Raw genomic sequence first — 13,833 nt, forward strand, 5'->3', positions numbered from 1 at the left:
GATAGTCAATTTTAAACAGTAAACGGTTTTATAACGTAAAAGTGACTATTTCATGGTTCTGTCTTATGTAAACCTTTTACATAGGATGCCCACACTTTCATGTCTTTACATGAACGATTCAGGATTATATCGTTTATATTAACTACAAAGCGGGCCACATCCATAGTATCTCTGAATAAGGCGCCCAACCTTTATTTATATACTATAGACTATTTAGGCTATTTACTCGAACTTATTCCATATTTATGTCTCTACATAAAGTTCAAGTTTACTCAAAATGGCCTTGGGAACTTAGTTTATTGGATTTAAGATTATAGTATTCAATTTCTCAATAACGACTTTATTTAATAGAATATGATTACAAACTACGAGTTTAGGACATAAATTTCAACATACATAAGTAATGTAAATGTGAATTTCAAAATTACATTAAAAAAAGAAAAAAAGAATAATACATTTTTTATAAAATATCGTTGAGAGTGAAAGTTTCGATTGAAACTTTGCTACACACTAGAAGAAATCTGGGCTTTAATGTCAGGTGGAAAAAATGAAAAATGAACTTTAATGTCGCTTTTCAAAAAGCGGATGTTTAATGTCGGTTTAAACCGACATTAAACATTCTCCCTTTTTTAAAAGGGACATTAAAGCTCATTTTTAATTTTTTTTTTAATATTGTAAAAAGTCAATGGTTTCTCTCTGTTTTTTTCCTTAATTTAATTCAGCAAAAACCCTAGGGTCGTCTTTCCCTCCCATACGTTCTTTCTTTTCTTTTTCCCATTCTTCTTCCTGTCCTTCCTCCACCCAAGCTCGTCGACCGCAAATTTCACGCACAGATGATGTTACGCACAAGCTTTGGCTGACGTTCCACCACCAGACGTTCACGCACAGACGACATTCGACCATCACAGACGACGTTCACGTACAAGCTTTGGCCGCGCCACCACAAGGATATCAATCGACTTGTCGGCGTTCAAGGTTTACCTCCATCTCGAATTACCTTCGACTAAATTGATTTTGAAGTTCGTATGAAGCTACTGTAGCATCTTCAATCTGCCTGATTATAATTTCTTATACAGATCCTGCTGGTTCGGCTGTAAGTCAAGAAAGCAAAGAAGAGGCAGATTCGCAATCTGTATTTGTTGGCAACGTGAGATGAGATCTATGGTCTTGATATAAGCACGTTATTCTTCGTGTAGTTGGTCAAATGCTATTTCACAAGCATGCTGATCTTGATAATATTTCTTTTGCAACCTGACAAATTTAGTTTACACTACTTGCTAAGTTGTTTTGTTGTTAATTTCTGTAGATGAGCATATCCTAGGCGAAGATTAGGTTTACGTAGATGTCACTTGTTCCTGCAAAGCAATTGCTGTCTTAACTTACACCTTTAATCTATGTCCAGTCAAATCTAATTAGGGTTTGATAAAATGGTTTTGGGTTCCTTTTCCTTTCTTATGGTATTGAGGGTTCTACGAGCTCAAGTCAGAGATATTGCAATCATGTATTACTTGAAGGCTTGGAAGCGAGAGTTTTTAGATATATTATTTTGATCCCTGCGTTGTGTGCGCTATTTGGACTCTTGCTACGTTTAGTTTTAACTTAAAGGGTTAAGTATTGATGTATCCATTTTACTAGAATTCTTGCCCTAGGTTTTTCTTTTTTCTTTATTCCTTTGTTATGTTGTGGATGTGCTTCTTCACCATGTCAGAGTAGATGTTTAACTTGTTTGTCTCGCTATGATCGCAGGGTCATTCATTTTACCCGAAGTTCTCAATATTTGCTCTGGGATGATTGCAATATAATTCTATTAGGAAAATTACTTATTGTGTCATTAAGATAGTATTCAAGCAGTAAAAGAAAGAAAATTTATGTGTGTTTGAAACAAATTGAAGGAAAAAAAGATCAAAATAAAAGAAAAGAAGTTTCTCTTGTTTACAGAAAAGAGAAAAAAGAAAAAGAAAGAGAAAGAGAAAAAGAAATATTAAAAAAAGAGAGTATAAGATGGAAAAGAAACCTTTGTAATTGATAGGGGGAAATTGAGTGACCGAAAAAAGGAAGAGGAAAAGGAATGTGAAGATTGGGAAAACGACATTGGTCGATTTAGTTCATTTGATCCAAAAAAGTATACATTATTGTGAACTTAGGTAAGGATGGATGGAAATGTGAACTAAAGAAGCTTCAACTTCAATACATGAGGGCATGATCACGTCAATGGAGACAAATCATTTGCATGCAATGTTAGTTGATATCTTGGTTCTGGGAATGATGGTAATGGTAACTTTTGCTTCATAAATGAGGGCTATTTAACTGTCCTTATGGGGGTACATAATTTTTCTTTTCTTGTGGCTTTGATATCGATATCTTGGTTCTATTATCTCCCTCACAGGTATTGCGTGCTGAAAATTTGTCACTGGCTGAAAATTTGTCACTGGCAACTATCTATCCTCAGTAGATCAGTTTCTGTTCCTTGAATAGCTTTAGCACAATTTATTTTTCCCCTTCCTTTTAATTTTATTTTGCGAGGCTTTACCTTCTTAGTGCCTTGTACTTTAAGAGTATCTGGCTTCTGTCTGTGCTTCAAATGAGTAGCCTATCTATGCGCAGAAGAGATATTGAGTATTCATTTATGGCACTTAGCAGCAGTCCTTCATGTGGTTTATAGGACGTATGGCAGTTACCAATGAGTAATTTCCTCGACTTTAGTGTCAATTAAATCACAACTTGAGATGGTGGAGAGTTTTCAGTAGTAGTTAGGATATTTTTATGATATATGGAGATGGGAGATGAGAATTGCTCATAAAGTTTATCATATCCGAAAGAGATATGCTTGGTGCAAATGAACTATGTATTTCTAGAAGTGGACACTGGACAGTGCTTGAGAGGAAGTGCTAATTACTAGACATACACTAAAATTAACTTTCATAAATCATAATAGCACTACACATTGACAAGTCACAGGCAGATGTTAAAATGTTGATTGCTTAAGTTTTTGTCTTAGTTGCCTTCTTTTCAAGTGGCCAAATAATAGAGTTGGGATTGGCATGAGTCATGATGCATACAGAAATATATTTTTTTAAAAAAATGTTTGACATGACCATCGATTACTGATGTTGGAGTAAATATCCTACACCGATTCCGTAACTTTTCTGTTGCTCTAGGAGCAGTTCACAAAGATTGGTTCATCTTCTTTTCTAGTTTTTAACTTTTAAGATAAAGGATCACATAGTCCATCAGGTTAAAGGAGAATCAATCAAAGTGTTTGAGCTGTTTATTAGTTTTGAGTGCAATAAAATATTCATACTTTTTAAGTTGGTCCTCTTTGGTATTATACTGCTATCGTTTCCATGCTTTACTTATGATTTAGTTTGTGTTTGATTAAATAACATTTAAGATGGAATTGGACTTGCAGGTTGATTATGCCTATACACCTGAAGAAGTGCAGCAGCATTTCCAATCTTGTGGTACTGTCAACAGGGTTACTATTCTCACAAATAAATTTGGTCATCCCAAGGGCTTTGCTTATGTGGAGTTTGTTGAAGCCGAAGCTGTTCAGGAGGCACTTCTTTTAAACGAGACAGAGTTGCATGGAAGACAATTGAAGGTAGCTCCTTGGGGAAAGATGATTTACGTTTCTATTCTATCAAGTATTGGACATTGGCATACTAATTCTACATTTTATTATTGGCGCCGTTATCTGTGCATGTTGTTTGAGTTCTTATAACTAATGTTAAATGGTTTTAATATCATTCTGTTCATCTCAGGTTCAACAAAAGCGAACAAAGTTAATGAATTGGTATATTGATATATCTAAGTACATGGAATGAATGTTGGAGAAGGGTGTAAATTATTCATATCTTACCTCATTCTCTTTTATAAATGACTCACCTTTTCTTCTCCTAAGGGATTTATGGACTGATTAATCAAAGAAAACTAAAGTGATGAAGGAGAAAGGGTTGTGCTGAAGCTAAGTATCACAAGATGGGAAGGTAAATAAAGTGTCTATTGCACCTTTATGTTCTTGATCTTGAACCTGTTGTATTGGGTCAGAATCTTCTTTCAATATCATATTGTCCAACTTCAGCATTGGTTCTTCACTGCACAGTACAAATGAGTCAAACATTTTAGATTTTATTTTTCAATTTTGTCATCAATTCATTACAGCCTGAAAATTTACCATTAGTCCAATATAATGTTAATCAATTTGGTTCTTTGAAAGCAAATAAAAGTCCATACTTTGCTTTACCACTTGAAGGTTCCGAATTAGGACTTAGGCTGTGTAAAGTAGTTTTGAGATATTTTACAGTATGAAAATCTATGTCTTTTTTTAATGTTTTTGCGATTGTAGAACAAAGTGAAAGCAAGAGTATAATAGTTCTAGTAGTTGTGCCAATCATATCAGTATTAATCTTCTTGGCTTCGAGCAGCTTTTTTATCATTAGAAATGTAAGAAGAAGAGCTAAAGGTATGTAAAGCTTTCCTCCTCATTCTCTTGAATCATAAGGTTTTTGTTTCCATTTTTATTCATCTTAAAATATCAGCAGATAATGAAGTTACTATAACTGAGCATCTAATAAATGAGAGTCTACTTGATGTGCCGATTATGATAATTGAGCAATAAGTTGAAAAGTAAAGCAATCATTTTTATTCACTTTCTTGATCCTGATAAGTCCAAGAGTAAGGATGATTTTATTCATAATTACAAGAATCTTAGAATTTGGGAAAAGGATTGTATATGATTGCATATATGGAACATTTCTAATAATAGATTGAAGAGATTTAGGAAAGCCTGATGGATGAGGTAGACTAAAGAGAGTTATGTGGATTTGGGTGTGGATATAAAATCTTAAAAACTTTTCATCATTCTCTGCAATTTTAGTACTTCAAACAGCTTTGTTATTCTAAATAAATGGTTTATTTGGATATTGTTTGTAGATAATTGAAGTCATATCGGGTTGAAAGCTAAGTGATTGTGTAGAGATTGCCAAGCGATCGTTGAAAATTGAAGACTCAGAAGGCATTTAGGATTTTTAATTATTTAATTCTTGTATTAGAATCTTTTTTCATGTACTATTGTAGAATGTTAAACATAATATTAAGATTTTATTTTGTGTATTCAAATGTAAAAGACAAATATTATAGTTTTTAACATAATATGAATTTCATTGATTTGTTGGGTGTGAAAAACATATTTATCTACATTGATCCAATGTCGGTATATAGGACAATAATGTAACAATTAAATAAAAATAAATTTGTACAAATGAATCCAAAAACTAGGCTTTAATGTCGGTTTTAAACCGACATCAAAGTTCAACCGACATTAAAGGGCTTCAATAACACTATCAAAGATGTCGGTTAAAAACTGACAAACCGACGTTAAAAAGGCCTTTAATGTCGTTTTTAAACCGACATTAAAGCCCAACCGACATTAAAGGGCTTCAATAACACCATCAAAGATGTCGGTTGAAAACTGACATTAAAGGCCTTCAATGTCGTTTTTAACCCGACATTAAAAAGGCCTTTAATGTCGTTTTTAAACCGACATTAAAGCCTAACCGACATTAAAGGCCTTTAATAACGCTCACAAAGATGTCGGTTGCTAAGTGACATTTAAAGGCCTTTAATGTCGGTTTTAAACCGACATTAAAGGCCAAAATTCTTCTAGTGACATTTGTTTTTTAAATATTTGTTAAGTAACAAATGATGATTAGAAAATAAATTAGGGTTCTATTTTCGTTAGGTATTTTTATTTCTTTTTTTAAAATTACTATTTTCGTTATATCCTGGCAATTAAGAGAGTGGGAACACAACCACTACTCTACCACCTGACATTGAATTAAATGATGCATTATATAGTATATATTGCAAAATAATACTTCAAATATAATATTATAATTCATAAACCGATATAATTTAAGGGTAGCACGTACTCCAAGAGGTCCTTATTTAGATCCATCGGTGCCTTCAATCCCAACTTTTCCAGTGATCGTCATCAACCAACCTCCAACTTCCATCTTTTTCTACTATTTCTTCACAATCGTTTTTTCAGTGACCACTTCTCGATAATCGTCGATGGCTAACTTCCAACCATCATTTTTCTTGCATTTACACATATCAACCACTTTTCGGCAACCATCACTAGTTAACTATCGACAACCATTTTTTTTTCTTGTTACCACTAGCTACAACCTTCTGATGACAGTTGCCACCTACCTCTCGTCATCGTTTTCCATGGACCATTGTTGGCCACTTTCAACCACCATCTCGAGCAATTGTTTTCAAAAAATCATTGAAAACCAACTTTTGCAATCGATGCGACCAACTTTCGACATCAATATTTTGATGACCGTTGTCGACCAACTTTCAACAAATAGCTACGACCAACCTACGATCATTGTTTTCCATTCATCTTCATCAACCACCTTTGACTACCTCCCTAATGACCATCAGTTCCACGAACTAATTCTTTCATTGTAATTAGAAGTTAATAAAAGTACTTTTACTATATAACAATTCAAACAAACTTTTATGTAGAAACATTTATGTGAAAAAAAATTTACCATATCTTTTTATTTTTTAATCCAAAGTGTTTAAATGAAGATGTGTTTTTGAAAAACACTTTTTCCTACTAAATCATTCCAAACCGGCCTAAAGGTCTTTTAGATTATGCATGTATAGCAAAAAATTTAATTGTAAATTTCATGTTCTTTCTATATCTCCCCATTTTATCTTTATAATTTTTTTCTTTTTGGTATTCATTTTTCCCTTATATGGATTTGAAGTTGTGGTGAGAAATGACAAATGATTATGAGGAAGATTTCAAAATTCGAAATGGAGAGCAGTAGAACACTTATCTTATCTCGTTTTGTTTTCTTTGCATTCCAAATTTTAAACTTTCTCCAAGACATTTCTTCATGATCTTTTCTTATCTTTCTTCACTATTTTTCTTCAATATTTTCTCCCTAGTTTTCTCCCCAACTAATTAAACTTTAGAAAAAGCGAGAGAAAAAGAACATCCTCTCTCTCACTTCTTTTTTTAATGTGGCTTTACTTCTTCGTTATTATTTTATTATTGTTTTTTTTTTAATTTTAAATAATATTACTTTAAATTTAAGTCTATCTCTTTAGCTTCTGTTTAACAGATATTAAATTAGAAGCGTCTAATAAATTTTAGGTTAAAACTATATATCATTTTAATTTCAGCAGCAAACGATATCATTGGTGACAAGATAAAAATTAATATAAAAAATTAGATTACAAATCAAATCATTAGCAATTAGTATAGAGAATAATCAATATCCAATAGCAATCGGTATAAAATAAGAATCCTAAAACAATCAAATCCTAATTAGTATCTGTTAGCTAAATAAGAATTAGTTAGCTAGTTTGTTATAAAACAGTTAAGAGCTATTAGTTGCAAAATGACACTCAAAGCTTTCTAGCTTTCTTTATAATAAGGCTTGATCTCTGTATTTATTCATTCAATTGAAATCACTTTCTTATTCAAACTTTGATATGGTATCGGAGCAATAAATTCCCAAAACTCTGCCGAAAAAGATTTCCGACGTCCTCCCTATTTGTTGTGCAATCATCGCCTATGCTTCTTCTTCAGCCAGCTTCCAATATGACAACACCAGAGAACTCGGCGCTTGGAAACAATCCAACTTTTGCTTCCATTTCTTCACCGGAATTTGATGCCCAACTTAACCCATATATCCTTTCACCATTCAATCATACCAACCTCAAATCTTGTTTCTACACCCCTTGCAGGATCAAGCAATTATTCCTCGTGGAGCAGAGCTATGATAGCACTTTGCAGAAAGAACAAGATAGATTTTGTCCCCAAAGCAATCAAGAAACCTACAAAAGGAAATTTACTTTCAACCTGGAAATGCAACAATGACATAAAAGTCCCTTGGATCATAAATTCAATCTCTAAGGAGATCGTAGCCAACCTCGTCTACAATGGAAATGTCAAAGAAATATGAGATCAACTAAAAGAAAGATAATGACAGTCTAATGGCCCACACATTTAGCAATTGTGAAAGGATCTTGTAACAATTACTACACAAGAAAGTCTCTCGGTAGAAGTGTACTTTGCCAAAGTAACAACCATATCGAATACCAGCTCATTGATGAATGCGCATAGGATGGATCAAAGAAGATAATAGAATTTCCAAATGCCAAATTTGTAATGATCTTCCTCATGGGATTAAATTTAAATGAATCCTTCTCCCAGATCCATGCACAGATTCTCCTCATTGACCCCTTGCGACCAATAAACAAAGTATTTTCCCTCATCCTTCAAGAAGAAAGACCTAATCCATCAGAATATCATCACCCATTGAGAACAACACATTAATGCTAATACTAACAAAAAGATCCTCCTCCAATCAATCCAAGGAGAAAGACACACGCTCACAATTTGTTTCAATTGCAGCTACAAAGGCCATGTAGTAGACAAATGCTACAAACCACATGGATAGCCACCTAGACATAGACTAGCAAACAACAATTCAATGCACCAACAAAGACAAACAATTCTGTACAAGTTGAAAATGAAAAAGGAACAGAAGCACCTAAGCCAAACCAATCTCCCTTTTTTGCTAGCCTTACTAATGACCAATACGCATAGCTTCTGAGTATGCTGAAAACTCATCTCAGCATCCTTCAAAATGGCGAAAACTCTAAAAGAGAAACCACTCATGTGGCAGGTACTTCCTTCTCTACTTTATTTACCAACTGTCAGAAACATCTAAAGTGGATAATTGATTCTGGTGCATCTATACACATTTGTCGTGATAAATCCATGTTCAAAATTCTTCGCAAAGCTAAAAATATATATGTACTTTTGCCTACTAAAACAAGACTGACAGTTGAACTTATGGACATGACATTTCCATAGCAAAAGATATGATACTACAAGATGTCCTTTACATACCAGAGTTTAAAAATAATCTGCTATCAGTAAGTGCTTTTCTCAATGATAGAAAATACTTTATTTCCTTCACTAGCATGGGTTGCATCATTCAAGAGAAGTTACTTTTAAAAACGATTGAGAAGGTTAAGCTCTTCAATGGACTTTACCTATTCAATACGTACCACGAAGAAGATAAAAAGTCATACTACTCGAATATGTATAGCATCCACATCCACCTCGCACAAATGAATAGGACATCCATCAATTGCTAGACTAAGAGATCTATCACACAAACTAGAAATTTTTGACATCTTGAACTAAAAAGAAGTCTGCCACATCTGTCCATTGGCTAAACAACACCATCTCTCTTTTCCTACTTTAAATAATGTTGTTGAAAATATCTTTAACTTAGTGCATTATAATATATGGGGTCCTTTTAAATCCCAAACTCATGTTGGCCATTCTTACTTTGTTACTATAGTTGATGATAAATCAAGATATACATGGATCTACCTCTTGAGAAATAAAAGTGATGTTTTGCAAATCATCCCACGTTTCTTCAAACTCATAGAAATTCAATTCTCAAAAGTAATCAAGACACTCCGTTCTAACAATGCCCTAGAACTAAACTTTAAAGAATTCTTTGCTACCACTCGTACTACACATCAATTCTCTTACCCTTACACTCTACAACAGAACTCAATTGTTGAAAGGAAGCACCAACACCTTCTCAATGTAGAGAGAGCATTAATGTTTCAATCCAAAAGAACCTACAATTTTTTGGGGAGAATGTATACTAACTGCTACATATCTATACAACAGGACACCTGTGGTTCCACTGTCATGAAGGAATGAAATTCCCCAAATGGAAGCATATGAACGCCGTGGAAGTGAAATTCAATTTGTAAAACCAATAAATTAAAAGAAAAACAATAAACAAAACTTAAGCATGCTTCTTATGGAGGAAAAGGTAAAAAGAAACTAACCTCTGTAGAACCTTAAAGAACTCTTCTTCCAAGCTTTCAAGATAGCACAAAATCTTCCTTGTTATTCTCCAGGTAAAGAATCACAGAGAGTTGTGGGCTTCTGTAATTTTGGTGAGGGAAATTTTTTTGAGAGAATTCTTTTTACTTTTGGAATACAGAGAGATCGATCAGAGAGAGTTAAAAAAAAATCTATCTCTTTTTCTTTTAAAAACAAATCTTAACCATTATTGAAATGGAGGGGGAAGTTATCAAAATAACTTCCTCCCTCTTTCCCACGTAGAATAACTCCCACATTCTATTTATTTAAAAAATATTAATTAAATTAAATAAAATTAATATAAATTTAATTAATACATATTATATCTCATATAATATAAACTTTATATCATATCATATATAATATAACCAATGGTTTAGATCTCTCATATAATTTATAGTTCTAATATGAATCAAATCCATATTAATTTTAACCTATAGTAATTTATGAATCTTATTCATATTATTATTATTATTTGAATCATATTCAAATATTAACCTCTCTCATAAAAATTTTACATTATAATGTATCAAATTCATTATATTAATTGTATCATATACACTTTATTTTCTTTAATCAATTTGAACAATTCAAATTAAACCAAAATAAATTTTGTTCTCATTTATCCTTATTGAGCTAAGAAGGGGACCTTATGGACCTACAAACTGAAGCTCCAATGAAATGGGATTAATTAATTAAACTCTTTAATTAAATTAATCTCTATTCATTAACTATTAGTCATTCCACTAAAGACTAATAGTTGCACTCTGTTTACTGTAGATATATTTTTGTGTCCATTAGATATAACCAATCAACAGTGCAATGATCCTTCACAAATTGCTCGAAAGTACATTTTGGTCAACCCCTGTAATTACATCTAACTTCTTAAGTACCATTGATTCCTCTAATGAACAATAATTATAGTCCTACTATAACTGAACTCCTCTCAGGCCAAGAGAGGGTGTGGCGCCACATTGTTCAAGCCCTAAAATCAGCCCTTAAGAGAGCAATTTCTCTACTTACTATATCTATAAAGAAGGATTAAATTCCTTCTTGTGTAGCTGTGTTCCTAGCTCCCCAATCAGACGAATCCTCAAAATGGTAGGCACATTGAGTCGGCTACATAGGCCATTCTCACCCATGCAAATCAAAGGATCGCCTTCATAGGCAGGAGTTCACAACTCACTCAGGATTCAAGTCAAGTCACCTATAGTCATCCTGGTGAAATGTAGTCTCAACTAGTGACGGTGTTAATAAGAGAGACTATTCATTTCATGGTCCAGTCATATACAAACTCCTTTTATAGAATACCCACGCTCTAATGTCTTGACATGAATGATTAGGATCAAATCATTTGTAGCACTTTAGAACAATTGTAACAACTACAAAGCAGGCCGTATTCGTAATGTCATCAGGATAAGGTATCCAGCCTTATCCATTTACTACAGACCATTTAGGTTATCACTTAAACATGATCCACTTGTATGTCTCCACATACATGTTTAGGTTACAGAAGATAATCTTGGATATTAGTTTATTGGTTTTGTGGGTTAATGCAATTAAATGTCAAATAAAATAAAACACTTTATTTTATTAGATAAATAAAAAGTTTGTATAATATATACAATTACAAACTAAAAGACTACGAGATTTAGGGCATCAACCCTAACATGTCAAATACCACACCATTTACTGTGTTGTTTGGAAAATATGCATACTAAACAGACATGAAAGTTTTTCAGATGTCTTGCCTATGCATCCACATTATCTACAAGTACATTTAAATTTGATCCAAGAGCATGAGATACCCATCAGGTATGAAGGAATATGATGTGGATGCAAGACATCTACATTATCATGGGATATCCACCGAGTATGAAAGGATATAAACTATATAACATAACTAAAAAAAAAATTCTTTGTTTCCAAGGATGTACTATTCTTCAAGGAGCTTTTCCGCTTCTCCTCCATCAAGGAAGGCACCAACCCCATTAAACATGACTTCTTAGAACAATTTGTCACACCTTACCCCCTGTTCAACAATCTTGAAAAGAAGAGTGATAACCTAAGTCACATTGCCAAACCAACCATATATGACACACTAGAAACTATTCATGAAGAAGACTACACTGATGAAAACCGTAATATAGAAGAAACACATATTGAAATTGCAAAAGAAGCTACTAAATCTATTCAAGAAATTTTTGCCACAACACTATGAAAATCATCTTGACACCATTGCCCACCCTCCTACCTAAAAGACTTCCATTGCAATCTCATAGTCAAAAGAAATATATCATCACCATCACCATTCTCCTTCACTAACTACATCTCATATGATGTATACTTCCAAAACCATAAATACTGCTTGCTAAATGTTGCCTCTGTTTATGAACCAACATACTACCACCAAGTAGTTAAACATTGTATCCCTTGAAAAACCATCACACAGTTGGTAGCAAATGGGTCTAAGAAGTTAAATACAACCCATATGGCATAGTGGATATGTCACACCCCGTCTTGCATGCGACTTAGAACACGTTTTGCAACATGCGACGTGACTGAGCAATCTTAACGCTTCAAGTTCAACTGCCAGAATGCTCAACCTAAGTCCTTGAACTTTAACTTAATTTCCTTGTACAACTTAACTTAACTTAGAAGTTAAACTTTAAACTTAGGCGATCGATAAACAACATAATGTAGCGGATAAAATCAATTACTTCTTTATTAACTTAAATATCATGTGTTCTACAATACAATTTATCATTTCCTTAAATACAAGAATCCTAAGAATTAGTTTAATTCACCTTGATCAGCTCCAACACGTAGCAACTTAACTTAATCTTTCCTACTTGGTTGAAACGCCTACACCTAGGGAGAGAAAGTTAAAAACGTAAGTCAAAGACTTAGTGAGTGATACTTTTAGAAAAACCTTTTGGGCATGCAATACATGAAATCAATTTCATCAAATAAACTTCAACGCCTTATATAAATAAGTCGTCATACACACACATTAGTCTTTCACATTTCATCGCCAAGAACATGAATCATTCTTACGCATAGATTACTGAGATGACTACATCATCATTAGCATCTCCGAGATTTCACTAATTCACTTTTTGTTGCTCAGGTAGTTAACACAACCGCATTGGTTAGCCTTTTACCACCATGTGGTCCACTCACCTCATGGTTACCTTAAGTACTCATTATGTGTACATAATTAGCTAGCTTATTGATAGGAATATAACTAGTAGTTTACCCTCAAATACAATACAAATCATCACATAAGAACTCAGCTTAAGAAACTTGCTTTGGAAATCATTCGAACTTTCTTACAAACATAAAAAAGTTGTATAACAATACAGAAATTAGAAAGAAAGCTTTAAATCATTGAATCATTTTAAAAATCACTCACTATACTATGTTTTTTCTTTAGAACACCTAGCTTCAAGGCCTTTCTTCTCGCCTAACACTTTTTCTTTTTAGCAGAGTAACACTTAAGAGTTTTAGCTTAATCCTCCTTTTTACTGACTCTTTTCACCTATATATACTAATCCCAAATAGATTAGTCATTCATTGAGCTCTTAAAATGTTGTCAACTCCTATTTGAATGCTACACGTGTAATCTTTATGTTTATCTTAGCCATACTTATCTTAAACTTCACACGTGGCCCATTAAGTATATATATTTAGGAAATATCTAGAAACTTTCTAACTATTGATCACCTAACTTCAACTCTTGATCTCTTTCTCCTTATGTCGCCTTAACTTTGCGTCAAACATCAAAATGTCTTCTGCTTTCCTCACGTCACCTTGCTTCAACGCAAATCAATAAACACTTGACTTTTCAAAATCCTTACTTTGTCCAAAACGCCATCTTCAACCCTCTT

At 33.2% G+C, this 13,833-nt stretch overlaps 1 long non-coding RNA gene across 2 annotated transcripts; it reads left to right on the forward strand.

Moving 5' to 3' along the window:
- The first annotated feature begins 761 nt into the window (after positions 1-761).
- LOC127150274 (uncharacterized) lies at positions 762-5,184 on the forward strand. Of its 2 annotated transcripts, XR_007822501.1 has the most exons (4): positions 762-975; positions 1,077-1,147; positions 3,410-4,462; positions 4,933-5,184. It is a non-coding gene; the product is annotated as an uncharacterized LOC127150274 (long non-coding RNA). The 2 variants fall into 2 exon arrangements; XR_007822500.1 differs by having other exon boundaries at positions 3,410-5,184.
- Positions 5,185-13,833: the final 8,649 nt, after the last annotated feature.

The sequence above is a fragment of the Cucumis melo genome, chromosome 7 (assembly GCF_025177605.1).
Source record: "Cucumis melo cultivar AY chromosome 7, USDA_Cmelo_AY_1.0, whole genome shotgun sequence".
NCBI classification, from domain to species: domain Eukaryota; kingdom Viridiplantae; phylum Streptophyta; class Magnoliopsida; order Cucurbitales; family Cucurbitaceae; genus Cucumis; species Cucumis melo.